Source organism: Cupressus sempervirens, chromosome 3 (genome assembly GCF_028749045.1).
Source record: "Cupressus sempervirens isolate cs-2001-9-10 chromosome 3, ASM2874904v1, whole genome shotgun sequence".
NCBI lineage: Eukaryota > Viridiplantae > Streptophyta > Pinopsida > Cupressales > Cupressaceae > Cupressus > Cupressus sempervirens.
In genome coordinates this window covers 488,203,379-488,215,914 of record NC_143120.1, presented here as the reverse complement: position 1 = coordinate 488,215,914, position 12,536 = coordinate 488,203,379, and positions in this window count along the sequence as shown.

Sequence of the window (12,536 nt, the reverse complement as noted above, 5' to 3'; positions counted from 1 at the left end):
ATTAGCATCACAAATGTATTATAAACATTAAAAGGTACATAACAAGTTAATCAGATTAATCATTTCTCTATTAAGAACTCAATATTGAATTACATAGCCATTGATCACGTTACTATATATTTCATTCATGCCATTGATAATCAAACCCCCCATCATTGATAATCTTCTTCATCCATCTCATCATCAGGATCATTGTCCTCATCAACATCATCACCACCACTATCGTGGTCATCATCATCATCATCATCCTCATCATTGGCATCATCATCATCATCATCATCATTAGCATCGTCATATTGTCATTTTCATCATCATTATCATTATCATGATTAGTAGCAACATGATCATCATCTTCATCTTCAAAAATATTTGCATTAGGAACATCATCAACTAACTATCAACCGTGATCATCATCTACATCATCTTCCACTTCTTCCTCATCCTCAATATCTTCTTCTTTTATCACATTATACTTTATCAATCTTCCCCTTGGATCATGTCTAACAACAAATGACTAACCTAATTTATGTGGAACCTCTAAGTAAAAAACCTGCTCACATTGGCTTGGAAGAACATAGGGCTCATCCCCAACTAGCTCAAACAACCTTGTATTAATCATTGAAAATCCATTCTCATGCTCAATAATAATTCTATTAGGATTATTTTTATTGAGTCATAAGCTATACCATTTGATGTCGAAGAGAATTAATTTGAAGGAATTAAAATTACAGTCAAGTATATAAACCAAAATTCCATAGTATCAATTTTGAGACTCTCGAGGATGCAAGTAATTTCTAGATGAAATATTGTTCACCTAAAAGACTAAAATTATCCCTAAATCACAATTTCTCTTCATGTCATCGAACATTTTGATGTAAAATTTATAACCATTGCATAACATAGCCTTGTGGTGTTTCACCTACAATAATGTCAAACATGTATAAATCATTGCATCATGAGTTGAAAAACATACGATTGATTAACAAATTTATAAGTTCTTGGAGATCTCTTAAACCATATTCTAAATCTATTTCCTTTTGTGTAACATTGGGATCTCCATTACAGTGAGCTTGTATAGCCAATTAAGACATGTATTCTCATTTTAATCTATGTCTAGATCATTCAATCCATACCGACATCTAATATCGATTGTTTGCAATAAATAAATGTATTGCATCCCACTCTTTAAAAACTATACAAAGTAAATAGATGACTTACAAAAGATTAATTTTGAAGATTAAGAATTAATTAACTACAAAAACATCTCATAATTTATTACCTTTTGCTTTCCTCAATCTACTGTTCCCCACCAACTACTCCTCTTTGAATATTTTTATGGAGTCAAGATCCCAAATATAATCTATATGGTATTTGTTGCAAGATAAGGAAGATATTGAGTAATGTACACCATAATCTGGTATACCATATATCTCTCAACCATTCACATTGACCAACTATGCACAAGTCCACACAATTCAATCTCCTTAACTTGGTGTATGAAGTAGCGTTCTTGGGAATTAAGAAAATTTGAAGGTAAACACTTTTTCATTTAACACATTAGTTGAGGAGTTCTTTTCTTCTAATATTTTATATCTTCTTTATGGATTTCTTTAGATGACAACCACCTACAAGGGATTCAAGACACAAAAATATATAAATATGAGACTTTATAATATATTATTTGATTGATATATTGAAAAAATATCACTTCTTACCTCATGTATTTTCCAAGATCATATATCACTTGTTTGAGAAAATTGTCAAAGTTCTCTAGGAGTGATAGGGTTAATACATACTGCAACAACTATCAATTGATCATTTCATTATTTTCTAACATAATACAATGAATATTAAATGCAATTTCACAAATATATTGTAAATAAAAAATACCATGACTTACCTTGATGATAGTATGCCAATCATGTATTTTCAGCCCTAGCCCAAATTCACTTTTCTTTGATATGAGATTTTTTATATTCACATAAGATCTTGTAGGAAATCAATTTCTCTTTATGACTTCTTTTATGGCATTACTTTTTTGCTCCATTAATAACCAAGGAAGGGAACTTGCATTAATGTTGTCTCCATTTCTATTTGATTCATTGATATTTTTGTTGCATCATTGGAATCGTGAATGTCACTATAAATTTTGAGAATTTTTATTTGTCGCACCTTTCATCCAATATTTTCCACAATATTTTTGTTACATCATTTCCAATATGCATAATACCAAACAAATGAACAATTTGTAGTTGTGCATAGTAGGGCTACCTACTAATTTCTCTAGGATAACATTTTAGTCCCTATGGGAGGTGGTCAGTGATGCCTTGACAACCTTCTTAATCATCAATTACATAATTATCTAACAAAAAAACAATCAATATATATAATTTTCAAACATAAACCATTAGGTGGAGCAATAATACCTTAGATTCTATTATATTGCAAGTACCATAGGTGAGGTGTCATTTTTTGTGGCTTTGATGTAGTCTCTTATTTCCCATTGAAATGATATTTTTTGACACTTAGATACTTATGACTTCTATGGAGAAAGTGCCTATATATACTCATCAAACACCTAATTTCTTAAAATTTTAGAATGATGAGATTTCATCTTCGGACCACACATTGGACATGCAAAATTTCCCTTTGTTTAAAGACTTGCAGGATTATGATACAATTGGATTAAATATGTTAATTTTTAGAATTAGAATTATCATATACAACTAGAATTCACCATAACATACCACATAAATGTTTCAACCCTAGGGGATCATGAATTGTCCACACAAGAATTGCATATAATTAAAACTATTTTTGTCCAATTGGTCTAGAGATATCGTACATAGTGAAACCATTCCATAACACCAACAACTCATCGATAAGAGGCACAATATATAAAATCACATCTTTCACTTGGTACTTACCTAGTTGAATGAATAAAAAGATTAGATAAATATTTTGGTAATTTCACTCCAAGACCTATAATTATATGTCGATAAATATAAAATAATAGAATACCTAGAATAAATCCCACACTGAGTAAATAAATCCCATCTCTCCAAATGGATTGACATCGTCAACTACTAGAGAAAGCCCTAAGATTTAGAGGCTCTTCTTTAAAGTGTGGCCACTTTTCCTCTATGACCATAAATGTTGAACCATTCATAGGTATTAGAATAATGTCATATTGACTTCTATGCCTACATGGTAATTCATAAATTGTACCAAGCTACTGCACCTAAATAATCATTTAAGATGCAGAATAATGGAGATGTAATGAAGAACCTTGTGAGGAATCTTTTTTGTCACGTGATCATCTTGATATTGTCTCATATGAAATTTGGGGCATTTTGTTTCATATTTTTGTTCTTTATGATAAATAACATGATCTTTGCGACAAGCATCTATTTCTTGATACTCCATTCCAATATGTTTCATAGTGGCACATAATTCTCAGTATGAGCAAGGGAGAACATTTGATGGTGGTAACAAAAACTCACCTATCAATCTATGACAAAAAATATAACTCATTAGTATAAAAAATCTTAATGGTACATGTTTCACCTTTTATATACTATAATGATGTATATCAAAAACCTTAGCATACATGACATTGTTATGTTGGATAAACTATTCATAACCATCAAATTCACCAATGACAATACAAAAAAGAGAAGAGTTGATTGTAAGCCTTCATAAAGGGTCATGTTTTCCTTCTCAAGTAGAGGTATATCATGGATGGCCTCAATGCCATCCTTATCATAATCATCATCAACAACAACACTAGTACAAAATGTGTCATGGATCAATGCATTCATACCATCATATTCAAATGTGTTTTCTAGCACATGATCATCATCTTCCATGGGATCATAATCTTGACCTTCAATACTCACACCTCCATGTTCCTCTTGTATATGGGAAAACCTAACCTATCAGGAGCACACGTAAACACGAAAACATTAGTGGCAGATGCATTCAAGATTCAAATAAGATTGATAAAACCACTAAGTCTACTTGAGTTTTATAATAACTATGAAACCAAAAAATGAAGTCCTCACATAACCTCAAAGTAGCTCAACAAGGGCACCCATAAGAGGCCTTGTTGGTGTACTCAAGTGTGAGGGATGTAGATGTGCTCTCCGAAACACAACTATTGACTCCCTTGAATGATAAAATGAGATGCAAGATGATATGATCCTAAGACTAAATGAGTGGAGAAAACCTTAAAGAAATGGCTTTGAGTGAGCGAATCCTCAAAGGATTCTAAGATATGAGATGTAAGTGCAATGCAAGAGAGAAACCTATAACATCATACTACCATGAAAGCTAAATGCAAGCTATAAATCTAAGTAATGCAAACAACTACGAAGGGTTAGTTCTAAGTATGAAAATCTCTAAAAATATCTAGAATCACACTAGCATGATAACAATGAAAATGAGGGAGATGTAAAATGCTTGAGACAAGGGCTCTATTTATAGGTTTGAGAGAGGCCTTGGGAAGGTGGAATTTATGTGACATCCACATAGGTGCCACAAGGGAGACACATGGGCTAAGGAGACAAGTCATGAAAGGTCAACATTCAAAGTTTTCTCACACATGTGTGAGAAAACTTAAAGGAAGGAGTGGGAGGACAAAGGTGTAAGAGGTGTGAGAAGTGTGAAGGGTTTCTCACACATGTGTGAGGACACACTTAGGAGCTAAAAGGGGTTTAGTAAGGTGTTTAGGATAAATAAGTAGGTTTAAGTAATGGGTAGTCTTAGAGGGATAAAAGTGATGGGTGTAGACTAGGTTTTAGGATAGGTTTAAGACTAAATTAAATAGGATTTAATTTAATCATAGGATTAGAGAATTTAATGGAATGGAGGGAATTAAATAAATAAAATTTATTTAAAAGGGGATTTATGGAGCACTATGCATTAAATAAGTTTAATACATTAGGGGGAGAAGTATTTAAATTAAATTTAAATACATTAGGAAAGTGAACCTATTTAATTAAATAAGTAGAATAATATGACAAATATAATTAATAAATAATTAACTATAATGTCAAAGGAAATATTAAATGAATTAATATAGTGTTTAGGACAATTTTAAGTGTCTACACCTCCATATTCACACATCCATGTTCCTTTGAGATGTGGTGGTCCATATCACGTACTACTCGAGGGAGATCAACCTATATAGAAATGATGATAATCAAAACCCCCTTCAATATGATAATCAAACTCCCTTTCCATGGTTCATATGTATATTAATGGTGAAAATGATATAACAAATAACTTACCAATGGATGATAATCAAATCCATCTTCAATGTGACCATTCTCCCTACAGTGTCTCTTAGTTGTTTTGATTTTGGTTCTTCTTATTTGTAAATTGTTACAACTCTTGCAAGGACAATAACACTTGTCATCACCTTCTCTTTTAAAGTTAGACAACAATCTAGTGATTGTCTCCCTATTTTGATCAAATTACCTTGTATTATATCACATTATCCTTCTTCAAGGGAATAACTTATTCTTTTACTCTTATTGAATTGGTTATTCTTTCTAGATCTATCATTGATAACCATTTCACCATACACATTAACATTAGAGAGAACATCTTGAAATTTTTTTGGACATGGTGTACTCAATGTTTATATCTACACGTATGGTTTTGAAAGAAAAAAAATTGGTGTACTTAATGTGTATATTTGCAAAATAATTGGACCTATTGTACTTAATGTTTATATTTATACATATGGTTTTGAAAGAAAAAAATTGGTGTAATTAATGTGTATATCTATAAAAATATTGGACACATTGTACTTAATGTTTATATTTGCACATATGGTTTTGAAGATGGTAGAATATTGAACAAGATAGTCTTTTAGAACCTACTTAGCATCTAGTAATTACAGTATAACTATCTAGATTTTGTGATCCATCATCTATGATTCAAATCCAAAAACCCATATGAAACTAATAGTTGTTGCGGGTTTAGCAAGACTTCAATATGGTTTTTGATTAAACTCATAAGTGGTTGGAAAAATCAAAACAATTTTGGGAAAATTCATTTTAGATAACATTAAAAGTAAAGAAAGGGAGAGTAATATTGGTTAAAGGTGGACCAAAATTATATATTTAGATGTAGTTGATCTTTTCAATAACAAGATATATGCTAATGATATATCTAAGTTTGATTTGTCTTTTGTTACATGGTTTATCGTTGGGTGAAGAGTATGAGTGTGCATGCTTGTCTTGACATGAAACTCATAATTTGAATGAGAGAATGAAAAGTGAAGGGAGTCGTGTGTTTTCTTCCTTAAATTTGGGGTCCACATGAGGGTAGTATAGAAGTTGGAGATTTTTTTAATAGAAGTTAAAATTGAACATTATGTATGACCAAGACTCTATATATTCATTGGAGGCCATTAATCAATACTAGTTGGACTATAGCCTAGTTTTGGTGCAATGATGCTTTTGGTTTGGTGTAACATGAGATGGGGATGATATATAGAGGAGGGAATGACTCTAGATTATATCGGCTAGAATAGTAGGCTCCACTTAGACCTTGAAAATCATTCATGTGTTTGATCATGTTACTGTTTCCAAGTTTTAATCTTCCCCTTTAAAAGCTTGAAGTCATTGGTAGAGGTGAGTATGTTTCTGATAGAGATGTGTTTAATTATATTTTAGGTCACTTACTTCTCATATTTCCTGAGTGGTATAATTTCTTTGTTTGTCAATTTTCCTTTGCATTACCTTTACCCATCATCTAAGAAGGTTTCTTATTTTTTTGGTGCATGTGGGGCCTAGGTTATCTAGGCATGGTTGGGATGTGTTTTGGCATTCTCCTAATGAGAAGTAAGTATTCTGCATTTCATTCTCTACTATCTTGCCCTAACATTTCATATCCCATGGCTTTCAAGCTTTCAAGCTATTTTTCCTTTTGGGTGAACTCTATCAAGTGTGTATCCAAAGCATGAACTCATGACAATGATTAATAGGATGTGAAAATGATTATCTTATGCCCAAAGGACTAAAAAGTTGTGAATTAAAGCCAAAGTGAGTCTCATTCAAATTTGTGGAGATAAGATCAAGTATTATGAGGGAATACAAGTCTATGGTTTTTCTGTTGCATATTCATGGAAATGAAGTTGTTTTGTTCTATTTTTAAGGCTATGTGAAAATGCCAAATCTTAGTTACAATAATCAAATAGTGTGGACACAATGTTGAAAGAACCATTTAAAGGCTCATAACTAGTAAGGCATGCTTGAGTTTTAGCATCAAGGCCATCAGATTAAGGTGAAAGAATGAAGTGCCATCACTATGCTCCAATCCAAAAAATGTTGATGGAAAAGGCTACTTTTTTGTCCCAAGGAAATGAAAAGGGTTGCATCTTGGGGGCTTTGAGAATAGAAAGTCAAGTTACCCTAAATTATGAATATCCTTTGGTGATGCTTGAAAGATACTTTCAAAGAAATTAATGATGAAAATGTGAGCTCGATATAAGGAGATGCAATGTCAAAAGCCTTAGAGGGAAAGTGGAAGAATAGAGTGCACAAGCTAGCAAAAGGATTACTCCTCATGCTATGATCCTAGATAAAAGGAAAATGGGTTTGTGGAAAAGCTAAGTATCTCTCTTTCCTACATGTGTTAATATTATTAAGTAAATCTATATTCCAAATTCTAAAGAAAATTAAGGAACTTCTTGTAAAGCTAACAAATTTGTGACGTTAAGCGACTCATAGTCATATCACTTTACTTTAAGTAAAGTAAGAGTGCTTTTGGAAACTTAGTATTTTATAAGAAAATGAACAAAAATTTTAAATAGTTGTTACTCATGGAATTAAACGAAAATCTTACTATTATAATCGTTGGCCAAACTTGATTTTGTTCGTCTAGTGCCAACGTTCTAATTCATAAAGCTATTTCATTAGATTGCATGTAATTGGTTTATTCAAGTATATTTTAATGGCTATTTATCAAGAACTACATCTTGTGCAATCATAGCAAATGGAAATCAAAGATGCTAGTTATGATAAACTAATTAGCTTAGAGAGTGAGTTAAAAGAGTTTATAGAAACATCCATCAAATTATATTATTTGGGCGATCTTCATAGGAGACTTAATTCTCAACCCATTCACCCAATCACTTAGAAACTTAAAGAGAGTGGATTGGTAGAAGTAGTCAATTTTCCAATGGTAGTTCATGCACCTGAGTTAGTGAAGGAATGCATAGAGAGAGACAACTTAGAAATAAAGAATTTTTTTTTCCTGATCAATCCATTATCATATTAATTAACAAGGTGATGATGCAGTCTACATTTGGCATCCCTGTGAAGGAGTAGTATTGTGATGTCAGTTTTGGGTTCTCCAGGTCCATGTTCAATGAAAAGAAGACCTTCAAATGGTAGGACATGTAGAAGACCTAGTTCCAGAATGCCCACTCAAAGAAGAGAAAAATGAAAAAGACTCTATTTTTCACAAATATGAAATGAGAGATTGTGGATATCCTCACACTCATCCTTAGACTGAAAGGAAAAGAGGAGATTTTGGAGTTCATCAAGCACCACTTCTTCCTAGTACAAGCAATCTCTACTGAGGATATGCAGATCAACTGAGCATAGATCATCTATTATGAGCTCACCTCATGGTTGAATTTGGCTAGAGGATTCAAACAATTCTACATATCCTCTTATTTGATCTATGCTTTGGCAACTTAGTACTTGTGGCCCAGTCTCCCTACCATCCCAAATTATGATAAGCACACCATAGTCTATGAATTTTACCCACATCTATAGCTACAAAGAAGATATGAAGAGTATGTAGCTATCAAACATGTCTTCACAATGAAGCTATGTAGAGAATTACAAGGATGCCCTAAAAGGAGATTCTCACCAGAGGCAATTTTGGCCATAAGCCAATTTGGATGCTCATTCATCTAGTTTCTGAGTTTCACCTATTTGCAAATAGGATCCCATGATGGATTTCCTAAGAGGTTACTGATGTATCATGAAGAAAAGGTGGTCTTAATAAAACTTTGTTGACAAAGTTTGGAAGTGAATACCCTATGCTCTAATGTAAAGAAGATAGATGATATTCCCTTCCCTATAGTGGTTGGCCCATATTCATGTGCCTCCAAATCTGAGGCTCAAAATTTGGTAAAGAGATTTGAGAGAAAGATTTGTTAGACTATGAGGTGCTCATGCTTCAATATGACCCAGTTAACTTTGTAAGGGAACATATGGAGCTAGGATATGCCTACAGGCATTTCCTGGATATTGAAGACTTTTGGTCTAGATGTCTCAATGAGTACTAGACTTGGGAGAGATTTTGGTTGTGGCTAACCATAGATGAAATTAACTTATATAATAATTCTGTTGATGTTTTAGACCTTGCAAGTGATGGAGCCTACATGCACCCCACATCTTATGAGAAGATCAAAGGCACACCAATTTTTTCCACCCCACTTGCAAATCTAGTCATTGACACTATGGATGTTCTCATGCAGGGGATAATCAAGAGAATAGACAAATGGGTGGAGTGGACTTGAGAAAGGAAAAAGAAGATTGAAAGTACTAGTTCTACGAGTGGAGTATTAGTTGGAGCCATCCAGTCAACCACAACAATAACCATAATGACCATTGCATCAACATCTGCATGACCATCAAAGTCTATTGACCAAGGTGGAGACTATCCTCTAGAAAAGAATGCACTAATTAATCCTATCTATGGAGATGGATCTCTTTCAAACACTAAAAAATTTGAGGAGGATGACAAGGATAAGGGGAAGGAATAAGAGAAATTAGTGGCCAAGCCCTCTTCCCCTATTCAAGTCATCAATTTGGATGGCAATACTAACCCCATCAATGGATAGGAATAGGAAGCATATCATCAAGGGGATACTTTAGCCCTTTTGGTAACTAAGGTTATTGCCTTCCCCATTGCTTCTTAGAGAAAGCCAACTCAATTATTCCCAAGGAACTTGTTGGATCCCATTACATTGCAATTTGCTATCAATATGCTCTCTATAGAGTCATGGCTTGAAGAGACCATTGATAGGAAGAAGAGGTGATATGAGGATGCAACCCCATCAAAGGATTTGTTCACACAATTAACCTCCACTTAGATATCCAAGAAGACAAAAAAGAAAAAGATAATTGCTGCACTGGCAATAGATTCAACAACTGGCGATATGCTAGTCAAGATTGCTAAGAAAAAGAAAGAGAGAAGATTTCATGAGCTCTCAAATGATGATTTACTACTATCATAGCTAGTTATGCATGTTTCCATTTCTTGCATCTAGGTTGTAATAGATTACATTTTGTGAGTTAGTCCCCCTTTCATTTTCCTAGGTTGTTTAAAGTGTTGAACAACTTGGTTTTTTCCTCTTTTTCTCTTTGGTTAAGATCATACCCCCCCAAAACTTGAAAGAAAAAAATTATTTCATATCTTGCATTAATAAGGGAGTTGTACCTTTAAATTCAGGGGTCTTTGATAGATTACAACACTAACCCCATTTTGTTGTTAACTTCTTTGTTTTCCACAAGACATTGGGCAAGAAAAGAGTCAAGGTATAAACTAAAATATCAAGGAAGACAAATTGATAACCAACAATTATGTAGCTAATAGATGATAGATGGTGGCATATCCATCTATGGTCATGTTATGTAACATTCGTGCAAGTCAAGTTGACAAGAATGATCCTCTAAAATAGTAATAATATAAAGTTAACAACTATGAAATTACATTGTACTAATGCAAGTCATCATTATAAATGTATGTGGGTAATACATACAAAACTAGTTCAAAATAAAATACATGAGTTGTTAAGATTTCAAATTATATATATATCTTTTAATAATTATCACATTAAACATACTTTCAATAAATAGAACATATTCCTAATTGACAATAATGTTGGCTAAATCTTAAACATCCTTGACCACCCAAATTATCTTAAGTTGTCTACTTTTACAATTCTAACTAGATACCCACATTGAGAAAGTTGTTATGAACATTCTATATTCATGTTTTGAATAATACCTATGCACAAGTAATTCTATGTGATGTCTAAATACCATATAACTAAAAGAGTTAGTTCTCAAATTAAATCACAATCTTATATATCCTAACCATATTATCATACTCTCATTATACATGAAACTAAATCTTTAAATTTTTTTTTTAATGATTTAATCAAATATTTTTGATTAAAAGATTATACTAATAACTAATCTTAACTTTGACAAAAAATATATCATCATTTGAATAATTTAATAAAGATATATAAGTATCTATCTAATCCTATCATATTTAAATCTAATATCTCCACTAAGTAATAAACACAAGTGAGCTCATACAAAGTTTATACTATAAATGTTTTGTGTCTAGACATCAAATATTTTACTCTTGGACTCAATACCTATTTCAACTAAATGATTCAATTTATTTAAGTGAAAATAATGGTAGAAGAGGAATATGTGATTATTTTCTATGGATAAATAATTCCTACAAGAATCCTTTTCTATTTCATATATCTTTAGTAAGGGGACTAGTGGAGGTAGTTTATTTCATAGTTGATGAAGTTTATATGGATTATTTTCTGTAGAAAATTTAGATCATGATATGATTAGTTGGACATTTAAATGGTGATTATTTTGTGGATGAAATATAAGCAATACTATTCACCAATCAATAAAAATTATGTTTAATTTTTTTAGAAGAACTATATATTTCCCTAAGAAGACATTTCAACAATCTTTGCTCTTGCAGTGTATGAAGTATAAAAAATGACTCAATATCTTGTTGACAAAAAATTAATAAGGAATGCATTATAATTTCAAAAGAACCTCATTCTTAAGGTGATTATAAAGATCCATGATCATATAATGATATAGTCAAATAGAACAACCTCATTCTTAGGGTGAGATTCACTGTGATGAATCATTTGCAATGACCCTCACTTTTTGGTTCAAATTTGGAGGCAAGTAAAAGGGGAGGCCAAAAAGATGAAATGAGTACTAGGGTCTTATCATTGCAAAGATTATCCTTACTTGGCTTGAGTTTTCCCTAGCTTGACTTCACCCTAGCTCCTCTTTGTGCAAAACTATATTTGGGGAAAATGAAAAATGTTTTTTTGTTTTGTTTTGTTTATATTACAAGAAATGAAATCAATGTTTTAGTTGAGAAACACTTACTTGTCCATATTGTTTTAAAGAATTTGAGCCTTAATTTGAACAAAATAAAGAAGACCATGACCCATGAAGGTGAATATTTTTACTTGAGAATATTTGCAGCCTTATATGTTGAAATTGTTAAAGCATCACTTCAATTATGTGAGATATATTTGTTATAATCTTTTTTTTTATAGTTAAGCACATATCACAAAAGAAATAGAGACACCAACCTCGAACACTTTAAAGACTAACACATGTTAAATCCAAATTAATACAAGTCATATCATTAATAAATCATGGCTAGAGTAGATCACCAATGTTGAGTAATTTAACATTCTATAGAATCTAAACAAGCTAGTTGAT